The sequence below is a fragment of the Miniopterus natalensis genome, chromosome 1 (genome assembly GCF_054644295.1).
Source record: "Miniopterus natalensis isolate mMinNat1 chromosome 1, mMinNat1.hap1, whole genome shotgun sequence".
Lineage (NCBI taxonomy): Eukaryota > Metazoa > Chordata > Mammalia > Chiroptera > Miniopteridae > Miniopterus > Miniopterus natalensis.
Window position 1 is genome coordinate 178,741,560 of NC_142081.1, and position 16,835 is coordinate 178,758,394.

General features: G+C 42.8%; 1 protein-coding gene across 5 annotated transcripts in view; it reads left to right on the forward strand.

Annotated features, from left to right (window-relative positions):
* APBB2 (amyloid beta precursor protein binding family B member 2) overlaps positions 1–16,835 on the forward strand; it is a 301,532-nt gene that overhangs the window by 41,670 nt on the left and 243,027 nt on the right. For 4 of the 5 annotated variants that reach the window (XM_087827688.1, XM_087827708.1, XM_087827703.1 and 1 more), the window contains exon 2: positions 15,866–16,021. The exons of the other annotated variant lie outside the window; for it this stretch is intronic. The gene's annotated coding sequence lies outside the window, so the exon portion shown is untranslated. The remainder of the gene's footprint in view (positions 1–15,865; positions 16,022–16,835) is intronic. 5 annotated transcript variants of the gene reach the window in all.

Consider the following 16,835-nt stretch of genomic DNA (forward strand, 5'->3'; position numbering starts at 1 on the left):
AATCCAGAGGATAAATAGCTGTTTTAGTTATTTAAAGGTTAAGATTTAAGGAGAAGTGATGTTATTTCACTTTTTCAGGCAATCTATAAAGTATGGGATTTTTTTTCTTAGTAGTTTTAAAGGGATTTATCATCACAAAAAGTATCTATTAAGCTCTTAATTGGGTTTGTGCTGTCTGGTACAAAGAAAAGGATTGTGTTCTCTTAATTAGATAAAGTGATGTTATGTGTCTTGCGATCTCTAAATCAGAGGCGCCTTCTCTTATGTTCTGTGTCAGTGTCTTGGAAATTTGTCATCCTAAGATTCTGATTATAATTTGTGTGTACATTTAAAATCAGTTGTGAATTCAGAGACTGAAATTTAAACACTTGCTTACATTTTATCCCTAAATACAGTATAAATATAGAGTGAGACAGAGGTGGGGTACAGTGGGGGGATGGGGTTGGGAGTTGAGCGGGGATGGGACTTAGGTGCATATGGGGCTAAAACAAGATTGGCAGTGAGTGGGTAACTTGAAGTGTTGAAGCTGGATAATGGTTGTGTGAGATTCATTCATTCTTTCTACTTTTTTATGTGTCTGAAAGTTTCTGTAGTCAAAGGTACAGGATAAAGCAGGGGGTAAGACATGGGTCTTGTTTTTAAAGTATTGAAAGAACATGAAACTGGGATCTGGAGGTTCAGATTCCAGCCCTGGCTCTCTAATGACCCAAATGGCTTGGAGCCCCTCATTCAACATCTCTGGGCCTCGTGGACTCTCCTGAGTTCACTGGGTGGGGTTCTCATTGTCAGTGGTCACCTGGAATGCTGTCCTCTTGAAAGAGATTTCGGGCCTGCACTCAGGGAGAAAGATTCCAGAATTACGGAGCCCTGTCTGTGAAGGGCATGGCTTCACTCAAGCTGTGCGTTCTCCAGATTGTAGTTCCAACCTTGGCGCGCCCTCTTCCCCGGGGAAGCGGGCAGCATTCTGTAATGCACGCTGTCGGTTTGAGTTGATAGAATTGCCGCCACAGAGCAAAGAAGCATCGTATAATTAGCTGGGTGGCCTCATCCCTGAAGCTAATGCTGCCTGTGTGGTGATTAAGAGCCCAGGCCCTGGAGGCCGGGTTCAGATCCCAGCTTACTCGAAAACTGTGTCCCTAACCTGCCTTTCCCACAGGGTCGCGCGGATTGAAGGAGCTCATACGTGCCTGGCTCACGGTAATGCTCAGGAAATGGTAGCTGTCGTTTCTATGAGCTGCATTAGTTTTGTTTGCGTGGGTTTGCAGTTCTTAGAGGAGCTATCCTCACTTTCATCCTTCTGCCCTCACTCTCTGGAGAGCTCTGCAGTCAGAGGTGAGAGGGAGACCGAGGAAGGGAGCAGGTGACCAGAGCTTGCCTCGTAGAGGGCACCTGCCTGCCCTGCACCTGGATGCCGATGGTCGGAGTTGCGGGGTGTTTGCCTGCGATGGCACAGCCAGGGCGTTGGTGGAGCCCCATCGGGATCCCGTCTCCTGACTGCCAGGGGGTTCTGCTGCCCTGTTCAGCTTCCCGATGCCTCCGCTGGCACCCTGATCGCCGACTAGGGTGCTGTGTGAAGAGAGAAATGCTTTCTGTGTGCCTGGTCTATATAGTACTTGAAAACCTCCCCTCTGTGGAGAAGGAATGTCTGGTACTGCTCTAGCATTCGCAGGGAGGGGACATGGAAGTAAACGCGGTGTCCCTCAGGCTCTGAGTAATTGCTTAAGCAGCAGGGCTCCTGTCATTTCCTCTGTCCGGCCTGGTGACCTCAGGCCCTTGTCCTGGGCCAGGCCGGCAGCACCTGTGAGGCCCATCCGTCCGTCCGTTCCTTACAGCAGCCGCCTTGGGCCCTGGGCCACTGCCTCACAGTGGCTGAATCACCTCCCGTCCTTGTTTCTCACCCTTCATTGTTTCTCCAGCACCCACAGAGCAACATCCTGTGATTTTGTTTCATTGGTTTGTTTTTCTCCCTTAAGCCTATTGCTTTTCTCTTTAAATTTATTTCTTGATTGGTTACATTATCTTTGAATGTTTCTATTTATTTTCTGTTCATTAAGCTGAAAATAGGTTTACAGGCTTCTCTGTTTATTCCAGTTAATAGATTATCCACATCTCTTTGCTTTTTCTGCAGCTTAGAGGCACTTTGTGGCTCATGGAAATTTCCTAGTAACGGGGGAAGTAATATCTCCATAAGACTTGACAGACTATATAGTGATTATATAGGCAAAATAACATACTAGCCTTAATCATTGAAAATCTAGATTATATCCTGGGTTTGAATTTCCATTCATACTCTGTGGGTCTTTGGACAAGTTATTTTGACCATTTTCTACCTGCGTTTTCTCATCTGTGAAATGGGAATCTCTGGGGGTTGTCAGGCACCGGATACTCAATAAATATTATGTTACTGTGGATTTCGTGATCTTATCTGAGCTTCACAGTACAGTAGTGTTTTGAGGTAGAAGAGGTCATTTTCTTCATTTTTATATTTCCATTAATTTATCTTTTCCTTTCTTTTTGCTTATTAAGAAAAAAAAGGGAGAAAGAGTTAAGGCTAATACATTTCTGTTGTATAGATGCAGCATAAGGTGTGATGAGCTTGATATTTGCTCTAAAATCTTCTCCTGGAAATGGCAGGGGGTAAGTCCAAGACCTCTTCCTGCATCTTTAAAATTCAGCATACTCCTGGTTCAGCACAACCTGAGAAGACCTAGGGGTGGGAGGTAGAGTCTTTATGAAGCACCTCCTTCAGTCCAGTTTCACTGTCCTTGATTTAGAACCGTGGGTTCCTGAGGACAGGTGATAGGCCAGGGGGCAGTGTGGTGCAGTGGGCAGACACACCTGGGTGGAATCTTGCCTCTGCTTTGGAACTTCTCTGCTCCTCACTTTCCTCCTTTGCACAGTAACTGCCACAGGGTGATCGTGAGGAACAGGGTGTGTGTGTGTGTAGTTAGAGATGTAGATATGGCCTGATATGCTGTGGATGCTCAACCAATGTTAGTTCCTTTCCCCCCCTAGTTTAAAATGTATGTTTGATCTGTGCAATGGAAATCAGCTAAAAGGAATTTCAGGCAGCAGCACATAGGCTCAGAGGCATTTTTGTGGGCAGTGGTGCCCTTCTAACACCCTGCCCTGAACTATCCTCACCCTGCCAAGAAAGGCTGGTCTTGTAGAGTTGGGACTTGCTTTCAGCCGGTGTTTCTCACGTCCAGGTGGGCAATAGAGTGACATTGCTCTGTCGAAATGCACATTCCGGGCTCTGAACCAGACCTACTGTCTAGGCATGTACCTTCTGGAAAAGCTTCTCTGGTGCTCCTGATGCCACCCTGGCTTAGAGCCACTGCTTTAGACAGACCAGGATGTCTTTCTAGTGTGTCTACAATATGATTCACTTTATGGAACTTTAGTTTGGGCGTGGCCTCTTAAGGACACAGCAGTCTTTTTCTGAGAAGAGAGTGTAATACTCTTGTATACTCTGCCTCAATAAGAATTGGGTGTAATTCTTTCATAGTAATAATAGCTAACTCAGACACACACATATATATGTATGTAATTGTTTATATATATATATATAGTTAATCTTCTCCCAGGGATTTTTTCCCATTGATTTATTTTTAGAGAGTGGAAGGGTGGGTGGTAGAGGAGGTGAAGGAGGAAGAGAGAGAGAGAGAGAGAGAGAGAGAGAGAGAGAGAGAGGAGGGGAGGGGAGGGGAGGGGAGGGGAGGGGAGGGGAGGGGAGGGGAGGGGAGGGGAGGGGAGAGAGAGAGAGAGAGAAACATTGATGTGACAGAGACACATCGATTGGTTGCCTCCCACACATGCCCAGACCAGGGCCAGGGATAGAGCCTGCAACCGAGGTACATGCCCATGACCGGAATCAAACCCAAGGTCCTTCAGTCTACAGGCTGACGCTCTGACCCCTGAGCAAGACTGGCTAGGGCTGTGCTAGGTTCTTTAGGACACTTTGTCCCTAACCCCGCTCCGTACGGAAGGTAGGTGTTATGGTCCTCATTGTATAGAGGAGGAAACAGATTCAGAAAGTTAAATAGTGAGTCTCAAGGTCATGCAGATAAGTGGTGCAGTCAGGATTTGAACCCGGTCCTCCTCAGACTCCAAACCCCGTGACCTCTCCATAATACTTCGCCTTCTATGGATGAAAACTGTGCACTGAGCTGCACAGCAGACATTAATTTTTTTTTTTTTTTTTGAGATTTGATGTTTGTCCTCCGTTATTTGTTACTCTTACAAAATCTCATTTTTGACTGGACTCAGAGCGGACAGCCTAGCCTTTGGCAGCCTGCTCCTGGCGTTTTCCTCTGGCTTCCTTCATTCTCCTGGCCAAAAGTTTAGAATATTCTGCTGCCTCTTCCTTATTTTTCTCAGCCCGCTGTTTCTTCAGAGCGATACGCCACCGTCTGTGTCGCAGGACACGTGGAGTAACGAGCCGCCGACTCCTGGGCGCTTGAGTCCAGGTTTCTTACCCTCTCTGTTCAGGGGCTCTCTCACCGCATGCTGGCGGACGTCATCGTCTTTAGAGAGACTGAAAAGCTTGCGATTCCGCCAGCTCTTTGGGCCCCAGGCGACGAGGCCCGGACTGTCTTTCTGCCCTTATTTCACAGTGGCCAAGTTGAGAGCACGGGGATTGGCACCCACGGTCACCCCGCACAGATGCGCGCTTCCTCTGTCCCGTCCTCCTGGGTCTGTACCAGGGATGCCCCTACTCAGCACAGGCCCACACGACCGTGGGCCGAGACACCCCGCTTCACGGGGAAGCCTCGCCTGCCGTTCCCACCGCCGATCCGAGCCACATGCCCCTCCATTCCTCACCCAGAGCAGCAGCCGCTTCTGTGGCCTTCCGCGTCTCACGAGAGGCACGGAGCTTGGGTTCATCGCCCGCTGCAGTGGGCGCCTGCAGCCGGGGCTGGGAAGGAGACGCTCAGCTCCATCCTGGAGCCGCCACGGGAAAGAGCGGCAGGCATTAATTTTTAAGTAAACATTTTCTTTCCTACTCTAACATCAGGATTTTCTTTTGGATAAAATGAATAAATATCCTGGAAATGAAAGAAGCAAAACGAAATGAGGGAGCGAGGGAATGAAGCAGGCTGGACTGGTGTGAATATATAGAGCACAGGGATATCCCTCCTGCAGTGTCCTCAGGAGCTCTGATAATTTTCTTTTGGACAAGTCTGTTGGGGATTTTTATTCCCTTTTTTGTTAAAAATGATATATTACAGTATCTGGATCATGAAGTAGGAATTTGTATTTTTAGCTACATTTAATTCCTGACTTCTTTGCTCTTGATTGATCCCCTCAGTTGATTGTGCCTTCCGCCTGTCCCCTTTTCTTTTTTCCCCACCTGTCCTTTCTAGTAGAAGTTTTTGTTTGCCACTATTACTTGGTTTAAGGTGGATAATGTACATAATTTTTAAAAGTTTGGGGTTTTTTTGAAAAAAATCTGAGAAGAAGCCATATCCCATCAATTTATGAATTATAAAAAATAGAATGAGCTTTCCAACAAATGTTGTTGTTATAATACTTATGGTTCCATTTCCAGCTCAGCCATCATAGATGCCCCGAGGAAACAAACAACAGGAGAAAATAAGATGTGATCATATTAATTATGATTTCACTTCTGTGGTTAAAGAGATTTCCAGCTAGAGTGGGACTTGCATCTTAATTAAACAAATATTTCTTGAGGGCCTGAAATCTGCCAAACCCTGTAGTAGTCTTTGATTTCACCTGTTCTTTGGGTGATGGTGCCATTTCTGCTTTGAGTTGATTTTAAAAATTCTTAGCAGCAGCTCTCAGCATAATTTATTAGGCCAGAGTGTAGGAAAGTTATTCCATAAAAGCCACTTTCCACATGCTTGAATGGTAACACCATGTCTGTCTGTCTGTCTGCTGTCCCGTCTGTGTGTGTAGTGCATCTTTTGGATTCTCTCTCTTTTTCCTTTATTTGTCTTACTTTCTTGACTAGATAGAAATAGTACCAGAATTAGTTTAATTTTAAAAAAATTGAATAGATCAGTATTTCCTATCAGGTGGCCTTCAGACCATTAGGATTATAATCTGCTTGTGCTTGTTAAAAATGCATATTCTGTGCCCTACCTCAGATCTGAATTTGAGAATTGCTGGCTTAGAGTTATATTTGGTCACTATGTATTTAAAAACTATCCGTAGAATGTTCTTTTTCTTTCTTTGAATTAAAAAAGTAATCTCATTTTCCCCACTGAATTAATGTACTCTGATTAAAAAACAAAAACAACAAAAAACACTTCCAAATAAGAACCCTGGAATTAGGTTTCAGAATTTGAGATACTTCCATTAGACTTATTGAAACACAAGTTGGTATTTTATACAGTGTGCATATGAAGTTATTAGCAAAATATCAAATTACTTGAATTTTTTAAAAAAATAGAAGATTAGATGACCAAAGCTATTAATTTGAAGTCCTAGTGCAAACCACTTATGATTTAAAATGAGTCAGATGAGTCACAGAGTTGGACTGGGTGGCAAGACTGGGTAGAAGCGGATTCTGGTCTCTGCCCATCAGGCCTATGGCCCCAGGGAAGCCTTTTCAGCGTTCTGGGCCCCAGTGTGCTCCTCTGTCCATAAGTGATTGCACAAATATACTGTGACCCCCCCTTCTGGTTCTGACTAAGTCAACTCTGTGGGAAGAGAAATCTAATGTTGACACATGGGTCCATATGTTGGAGAGAAAACGTTTTATCTTGGTTGGGGGACTTTTAAAACGAAATATCTGGTGGTTGAAGGAGCTGGAGTCCACCAGTCCATAAAGAATAAGAATATAGAAGTTAAAAAGAAGCGATTAGGAGTTTCCTGTAATCATTCAGAACAACAGTGCTGTACTTACCAACATTCCTGGCTATTGAAAGCCAACCAGGAAATGGACTTCCTTAAGGCAAGGACTGTGCTTTGTGTGACACATTTCACTTGCTGTACTGTTGCCAGGTGCATTTGTACCAATTTATAAATTCTAGTAGAAATGGGTGTTGGTGGGAGCTGGGCAGGGCCGTGTTTCTAGTGGTCTTATCTAAAATCACCACTGTGAGAGGAAAGAAACAAAGCATGCTGTCTTCATAGATTCATCAGTATTGAGTTAATTCAAACAGCTGAAGAATTGGAGAACTGGAGAGAAATTGGAGTTTAGTAAATGATTTCTTGCTTGTGCTGTTATAGTCCATTTCTTTCTACTTGTTTACGGAGAGAATGATGGATGCATCAGAGGGGCAAAGTATATAAAGTGCAGTGTTCTTAAAATCTTACTCATTTATGGACCTCTTTATTTAAAGGGAGAAAATTCTTACAAGTCCCCAGTACTGATATAAATATTTTTATTATGAAGTAGCTTTAGATATGCCGAATATAAAACTAGGTATAACTCCCTATGCCTCCAGTTCTTATATAACTATAAAACAATGACAAATTTATACAGTAAATTTAAGCAAATCTACAAAACCAATAAAATTCAAAGTAACATTAATTTATCATGACAGATATTAGGCCTCTTCTTGAAAATGTGGTTATGGTCTGACAGCCAGAGTCCCGGTTCTTCTGAGATTCTTGTGAAATTCCCTTCTCCCCTACTTACCTGTATTTGGCCCCTCTTCATCTAAAGCACCTTTATTTCCCTGGAATACTGATTTTGGTTTTACTTCTGCCTCATTTATTTATTTTTTTACTTGTCCTAGATGATTAAAATTATACTACATAAATGCGAGCTCACTCTTGGTCAAGCAAGAAGGTGGGACTTGGCGCCTAGTTGTACATTGGACAGTGGAGGAAAGAGACAGGTCATCGGTACCTGCAGTGTTGGGTTTCAGATGTGGGTGAGAGTCCACAGGGCCCTTCAGCAAAATGTGGAACAGAAGAGGAAAACTCGGTTTTGCAGAAATATGATTAGTTCAAGACTTAGGTTTGTAGCAGTATGGTGGACTGGATACTCTAACACACTTCCACACTGAAGCGTTGTATTCTGAATAGAACATTTTTAATGCACTTCTGGGATTGTGATCTACGATATCTCCAATGCCTCCTACCCTACCAGCCAAGGCTGGGAGCTTTTTGTGTAAACAAACTCAAAAGACAGGTTGTCTCAAGAGCAAATGCTGATATCACCACTGTGGTTGGAGACTAAGCTTTGGGTCACTGGAAGATAGGAGAACCTGGATCTTACTAGGACTCATAAAAGAAGTTAAAGTGGCCCCAGGTAGATAGTGCCCCTTGGCTTTTGGCAGAAGCAAATGCAAGTCTTTTCTGGAGGAAGCCGTCCCCACCTTAGACCTTAGGATTCTTCTGACTAAGGTCAACCCAGTGTGAGTTCAGAATCAAAGATCTCCAGTCCTACTGGAAAACAAACCACTAGGAATGAGAGTCACCATATACAAATAAAAAACAATAGATTTAGAGCACTGAGGAGTTTAGATATTAAAATGGTCTGATACAGAATATAAAATGACTGTGTTGGAATGCTTTAAGAAAAAACTGTAACTACAAGTAAGTGCAAATAGCATGAGATAAAAATTGACCAGACATATTATTTAAGTCATAAAAAAGAAGGAAATCCTGCTATTTGCAAAAACATGGATAGACCTTGATAACATTATACTAAGTGAAATAAGTCAGACAGTTGAAAACTATACTGTGTGATCTCACTTATATGTGGAATCTAAAAGAAACAACACCAAAAAACTGAACTCATAGAAACAGAACAGGTTGGTGGTTGCCAGTATCAGGGAGTTGGTAGTAGAGAAAATGTGGGTGAAGGTGGTCAAGGTACAGACTTCTAGTTATAAGATAAGTAAGTTCTGGGGGTATAATGTTCAGCATGGTGTTGGAGCATGAATGGTGTGGACATCCCAGAGTTGCGACGCTAGTAGCTTGGATGCTGAGTAGTCAAGAGAGAAGTCGGTCCTGGCGACAAAACATGGTGCATGCATGTATGTGTCAAAAAATGTTGGATGAACGAATGGGTAGTTTACTGGGTGGGTAGATGGGAGTCATAGAACACCCTGGTAGCTGGGCCTGGCAAGGTGTTTGAAGTTACCCGAAAGGTTTGTATGATGTGTGAGGAGGGTCAGGAAGCCTTTGTGAACATCATTTATATTCTCTTGGTTATGTAGAAAGGGGCCCAGGAAGGAGCCCGAGAAAGTGCTTTTAGAGAGGTGGGGAAGAACCAAGAAGAACCTGAGATTAAAGGGTGGGGAGGTGAGAGGTTGCAAAGACTTTGTCAAGACAAGGCATATGTGTTCCTAAATAAGCACCAGCTTGCTGCATGTGAGAGAAGCATTGCAAGTCACAAGGGCATCATGAGGGAGGTGGTACTTGGGCTGGGCCTTGAATGATGAATACTTGGCACTTAGAGTAGTAGGGTGGGCAGTGTAGGCAGAAGGAGTAACATGAACAAAAGCATAAAATTGTGGAAAAGTGTGAAGCCCTTGACAGTAATTCCTAATGGATCGGACTCTACTGTGTTCAGCTTCTTTCTAGGTCAGGGTCTAGTGTGGATGAAGGAGCATGTGTTCCCTAAGATCAGAAGCATGCCTTTAACTGATCTTAGGTGGAATGGAAGGTAATTAAAGTAACAGCAGACCTGACCAAGTCTTCCCCAGTGCTCTAAATAGACCACACTTTGTGTATGATTTCCGCAACATCCTCTTAAATTACAGAATTTATGACTGAATTTTGGGATTTAAGTTCTGTTTTTAAAAACTTTAATGCCTATGGTGTGTTATTAAGATGAGTCATCAATCATATAACCTCCTTAGCACAGATAGTGGAAAAAGGACAGCTTGCTGAAGATCACCAGGTCGAGTACTAAGAAAATATGGGACAGACAAGACTTGAATAAAAATCTCAGGCCATTGATTTAAAAGCTGTTACCATCAGCCAAGTTATTTCACTTCTTCATGACTCAAGTTTCCCCATTTAAAAACAGGCATAGTAATAGTTCCTTCTTCAGGATGTGCATGAGGATTAACAGAAAGTACTTAGGAAAATAGTTACCCATTATTATAAGTTGTTAAATATACTTTTTTCAATAAGGAAATAGAGTGAAACAGTGGTTCCCAACCATGTTTTGTACATCAGCATTATTTGGGGACAATTAAAAAAATTAAGATTGCCCGATGCTACCCCAGACCTGGTATTCAGAGTACTTGGGCTTTGGACTTTGTATTTTTGTGGGGGCCTCAAATTTGGGAACCCTTGCTTTGGAGTTGAGTAGTATTTTGGCCAATTTTACCTAGATATTTACTTTTTTCCTTACTATACAGTATTTTGAACCTTGGCTCTTAGTTTTTGTTGAGTATGTAAACTTCTAGGTTATTAATCCTGAGCAATGTGTGGGTCTTCACTCCTATACCTGCCTTTCTTTTTCTCCTTTTTTCCTTCCCCTCCATCCTGTACTGAATTTTTAGACAGTCGGGTTGACTGTGTCCTGGACAGCCTAGTTCCCAGGCCTTTTTTTAAAATAAAAATATTTTAAAAGAAACTTTTAAAGACAGACATTTGGCATGTCAAAATTGAACTTCAGTTTAGTTTCTAAAATAAATAATTCAGCTTTTTTTATCCTTAAAAAAATGACTGCAGGAAATGCTTCTAAAATAACTGATATTCCCCTTGTTAAAACTGTGGTTGTTATTGGATGGGTTCCAGCATGTGTTCTTTTTCTTTGGGGGGGAGCGTGAGACGGTGTGGGGGGGGGAGTATTCTACTCCATGCCAAAACATACACAAATCGTAATTCTTCATACCTAACAGCACCTTTTATATGATGGCAGTTATTTGGTATATTGGAAAATGGTGGCCTGGAGATTAAAACAACATATAAAGTGTTTACTGTCTATAGATCAATTGGAGTATGCCTTTTAACTTTTGTGTGTGGATATTTTGGTTGAAAAAAGTTATTGCATTGCAGAAGCAGCAGCCTTGCTACTTAAATCTATTTAGTTCCTGTATTTTACATTTCATATGGATGAGGAATGACTGAAATGTCAGCTCCATTGGGTCAGAAATGTTGTTCAGTGCTAAATCCCCAGCACCTAGAGTAATAGTGCCTGACACATGGTGAGTGTTCAATAAAAAATGTGCTAAGTGATGAGCTAACAATTAGATGACCAAAAGCAAAAACCACATCTACCACTTTTTACTAGCAGATTAGAGGCTGCCTGCATGTCCCATAGCTCCCTGTGCTTCTTACAAATTACGCTGCATCCCTTCACCAAGTCCTGATGGTTGTATCCACAGCGCCATATCTGGCAGCACTGTGGTTTCTTAGCAAATATTTTTTGACTGAATACTTAGTGCCTTGAAAATTTCTATACTGCTTTTATATTTGGTTTCATCAGTTGACAATCCCATGAAGTTGGCTGATAGTATCATCCCAGTTTTACAAATGAGGGAACAAAGGTTAAAGGAAGTAAGTTAATTGTCCCAGAAAGCCTTCGGTCATAAGTAGCAGAACTGGGACCATAACTTCTATATGTGCTAATTTCTTCATCCCTTGTTCTTTCCAGAACAGTCTTTAAATGTTACTAAGCATAAATTTCCACTCTCTGCCCTCCAGTTGAAATTCTCTTTACTTGAGAGTATGACAGGGGAGGTTACTGTGTGAAACCTTTTTAAATTGCCATAGTGTCTTCATCGTCAGCCACAAACTTTGTTGGGTGTCACTTCGGGTTATTTACTAATAGATTCTTTCCAGTTGCCTGTGATGGGTACCTCTGATAGATTCTTGTTGGAAAATAAATAAATAAATAAAAACTAAAAGAGTATAAATAAAATAAAAATAAAAGAGTATAAAATAGTATTTTATACTCCTCTCTCATTCATTTTAAAATGTAAATTTGTTGATACTGTGAATCTATGGTTTTAAAGTCAAATTTCCAAAGCTGTGAGAGGAATGTTCTCCAACATATTCTTGCCTGGTCCCCCTGGTCATTTTGAGAAGGGAGTTTCAGAAGTGTTGAATTGGCTTGGCTGATATTTCTGGCATTGGCCTCAAGAAGGAGAAACCTTCCCTGTGGCATCAGAATAGAATAAATAAAATGCCGGCCAAACAGTTAAGATTTTCACACAGTGGCAACATCTGGGCGCACATTTTCTCATATGTATTCACTGAAGCTAAAAACCGAACAGCACACAGCTAAGCTTCTAAGTAAGAAAAGATTTCAAAATCTGCGAATCTGATCTAATTCTGGTTTCTGTGTACTAGTCTCTATTGAGAAAGAATTTGGTGACTTCAGTAAGATTGTACCCAATTTGGTTAGTAGGTCGGACTTCATTCTACCAGACTGTTAGATTTCAACCTACTGCCATTAGCTCACCAATGACTTTAAAGAGTTGTTTGAACAGTACTCGCCACAAAGCTTTGATTTCATTGTGCAATACCAACGAGAATCTTAATTCCTTGTGCCCGCCGTGGATATTAACCTTTGGCATTAGAACTGAGGCATAGACGGGAACAAACTGACAACATGGTCTTTCCTCTGGGATCCAGCCATGGGAATGTACAGGGTGGGGCAACTGGAGGCTTACAGTTGTTTGTATGGAAAATAATACAATAATTAACAAATAATAACATAAGAATAAACTCCGTGTTTCTCCTACTCACAACTGTAAGCCTGCTTTTGCCCCACCCTGTATGGTGGGGATGCAAAGAGCAGTTTTGGGTGGAGAAAACACTTTTTTTTCTTCTGGTTGGGCGCCTGACTTCTCAGATGAGCCATTGTCTGGCTCGGGCTCTTGCAAAGCGAGATCACATCACTGCTCGATGCGGTGTTTTTATTAGCAGCTTCACAGTTCCTGCCTTTGTTGTGCCACCGCACAGTAGGCAAGGGTGGCGAGAAGTGAGCTCAATGAAGGCCTTTCAGGGCCCGGTCTGTTTGTCACTGCCGTCTGTCCTCTTCTCTCCCCTGCTTCTCAGGCTGTTCACATTTTGTGAGACTCTGAGGTTACTGTAGGTAGGTGCTAAGGAAGAAGTGGAGGTGAGCAATGTTTCAAATTAATAATTTAGAAGAAAAGAAAAATGCTGCTTACTCTCTAAGTCCCATCAGACATCGGATATGAAGCAGTCGGATTATTTTATTTTAGTTCTTAGGGACTCTTGTTTTCATAATTTCTGAAATCACTACTGTGTCTCCCTTCAGACCTGGGTCCTTTTGGAAGGAAGCAGCCAAGCCTGGATGGCACACATCACTTATTTCCAACACTAGGGTGGGCCCCCTCTCTATCAGGGGGCTCGGTGCAAGTGTAGTTTATCTTGTTGAAAATCTTTCATCCTGCTTTGAGGAGTGGGAATGTGCTGTTATCAACAGAGTAAGTACTGGGACCAGAGAGCTTTCCGTGTGACAGGCAGTTTCAGCTCAGGACACCTGCCGGCCGAGCACACTGCACCCATTGTTTCCCCCACCGAACGTGTTCTGGGCAGTCCTTTTTAGCCTGCAGTGGAGTCTTGGCTTTTTTTCCTGCATGCATTTCATTTTTGGTGGAACACATTTCTGTCTTGTTCTTCTGGTTTTGCTGATATGAATTTAACATGTGCAGGTGGCTCATGCAAACTCGGTTCGAAGAGTGAGCGCTGAGATGCTATAGTGGTAGAAAGAGCACTCAGCCAGAGTGGAGGCAGGCGGCGTGGAGTCCCATCCCCACTCTGCTGGCTGTGTGGCCTCGGGAAAGACATTTGGCCTTTCTAGGCAGCAGTGTCCTCACTTTGTAAACTGAGGGGGTTGGGCTTCTCGGAGTGCAGGATTGCCAAGTCCCGGAGCGTTGGGACTCCACCACTGTGTTTTGTGTTTTCTGAGAGGCTGAGAATCAGGAATGGAGTATAGCAGTCTTCACTGAGGTCCGTGCCCCTGTGAAATTGTCAGCAACACCAGGCGCTGCGTCTTTTTGGATGGATGCATTAGAGAGGGAAACAACCATGGTCTTCTTGTCCCTTTGTGGCTTCATGGTTTGGCATGAAGTAGGATAGTTAGAATAACAGTAAACATTTCGTATTTCTGGGAAAGTACTGTCGTTAGCCCTGGAAGTGTTATTGGACGCTTGGTTTTTGAACTTCTAAATTAAGAATTACTGAGTTCAGTAATGAAGACTTCTTAATTCATGAGCCCTTATTGTTCAGATAAGAGGAAGCCTACAGATCAGCCTAATATAGTAGCACACCCCATTTCTGATTTGTATTCCCATAGTATTGAATAAAAACCTTATTTTAAAATATTCTAATAATTATACAAAATTTGGAAAACATCAAGAAGGAAATACAAATATCTTCTAATCCCATGACCCAAAAATAGCTATTGTTCAAACTGTGGTGCCTTTAACCCTTTGCGGTCGTATGTCTGCTCTCAGCCACCACAGCAAGGAACCGTACGAATCTTAACTCTATTCATTCATGTATCAGTTCATAATTTCTCTGAAAGCTCTTAAGTGTCTAAGCGACCTTGTCACGAACCAAAACATTGCCCCGACATTGCATGTTATGTATCACTGCTCTTTCAATGGAACTTAATTCCGACCAGTACGACACCCATGTCCAAATTTAATACGACCACAAAGGGTTAAATTATACACACTCAGTGTGTAGAACAAAATTGGGATCAAACCATACATAATATAACCTGATACCTTGCTTTTTTCTTGCTGTATTCTTTTTGAACTTATTTTTGGGACTAAGGCTTCAAATGAAGGTAGAGATTAATGTAATATTATGCTTGGCACGCATATGACAAGGTCTGTTTTGACTTATGGAGAAAGAATTATGGACCCAGTATCTGAAAATAACATTTGTCCTGTTCCTTCTCGAATAGGCTTTCAATATTTAGCATGTATAGATGTTGTCATAACTACTGTGATAATTAACAAATGAAGACTTCCTAATCTGTTAGTTCTTAATTGCTCACTCATTGCTTTTGTAAGAGTCCCTCATTTTAGATCTCTGCGCCAGAATTGTTATCTGTGACATCAGTGAGCAGACATTATTTTAACGCTGTTTTTCTGGATGCTGTGGGTCTTCAAACTGAAGCATGGTAGCTAATGTGGGCCAGGCCACAGGTTTGGCATGAAGTAGGATAGTTAAAAGATTTTCTTTTGCTCGAATATATTTTACATTTGGTAATGTTTATGATTCACATGTTGAATATTGATTTTGTATATCATTTTCCTCTATTAGGAAATAAAAGATGATTAGTTTCCCCTTTGGATTATTTCACGTGTAAAATTTTCTGTTGCACCATTCATTTTACATTGAAAATACATTCTAGATCCTGAGCCACATTGGACTTTTTTTTTTTTTTTATGACCTTTCCCTTATATGTCTTTTGGTGGTGCCCTTTGAAGTCCTGAAATGTTTTCATATTTGATTGAGATTAAATCTGGGTTTCATTTTACTTTTTTAAAAAAACATATTGAGCAAGTTAATTTTCTGTTCAAGTTCCTAAGGGGAATGATTCCAGGCCTCTGTGTCCCAAGAATTCCGACTGAGCCCTGCCAGGACATTCCTGTGGTTTTCCACGGGGCAGATCAGTGTGCTCATGAAATTTTAGTTGTAGCTCGTGTTTTCTGTGGTTAATTAAAACATCTGGCTTTTAAATTTTCCACAAACAGAGCACAATCATTTGGCTAAACCTTTTCAGTAATGATTAAATACTTTAACCCTCCCCTCACAATAGCCCAAGCTTATCTTTAGGACACCTTATAAATTGTTGTCTCTGCTCATTAAGGATTTTAAACGTTTAGGAGCTGTTTGGGATCATTCTGCCTAACGTATAGAGGTGAAAGAAAGAGAGAGAGAGAGAAGAGAGAGAAAATATCTTCTTTCTTCTAATGGCCTCTGGCCCTTGCCCCTCCAGGTTGGAGCTGCTGTGGGTGAGCTGCTGCGGTCCATAGCCAAGCATGCTGTGGTCGGATCTGCCCAGCTGTGGAACAGAAACATTTGCTGGATGGAAAATCCATAAAAGAAAGCTGCTGTGAGAGCCTGAGACAGACCATAACTGAAGCAAGATCAGGTTGGTATAAGATAGGAGAGGCTGGACAAAGCGGCTTGCGTCAGATGGGGAAAACTTGTTTTGATCATTCCATGAAGTGTTTTTTGAGCTAGCCCTGGATAATCATTCCAGTTATTTGAGATTCCCGGCGCGAGATGGGCGGCAGGTGCTGGGCCCTGCTCAGCTGCTGTACGGGGTGTCGCCTGCCCCCTTCCCCTCCGCGTCCCCCCGTCTCGCATCTTTCTCTTCAGAAGGGAGAGGGGGATCTCAAGCGCAAATGTGGCAGAAGCCGCAAGCAGAGGTCACTCATGACAGTGACCTTGGCTGTATTTTGGAGAGAGAGCAGTGTCCCTGAGAAGCAGGGATGGGCACTGGCACTGGTACAGGCTTGCCCCGTTGGGTTCCCACTGTGAAGGGTGGGTCATGGGCACCTGCTATTTTAGGGGCGGGGCACTTCTGCGTGTGCTCCTTCAGCTCGCTCGGCCAGTTTTTACTTTTATCTCCCCCAGAACAAAAGCTGGCAGCACGTTCAGTTTCAGCACTGTGCTTTGGGCAGTAAAGTACCCATATCGGACAAAGGAGCAGAAATGTCCTTAAAGTAATAAGAATATAAATCAGTGCAAAACATTGGACCGCGAGACTGAAACTGCTCAGCAGCCTCCTGTGGGGCAGTAAGGTGGGAAATAATTCGCTCTGAGAAAGTGTATTGTGTTCTGGGCCCGGCACTGCAGACCTTTTCTGCTGGATGTTCAGTGGGAAAGGGAGCGTCGGACGTCATGAGCAGCTAACGCGTAGTGACCGCAAGAGAGCGAGGCCGCGGCCCCGAGCACCCGCG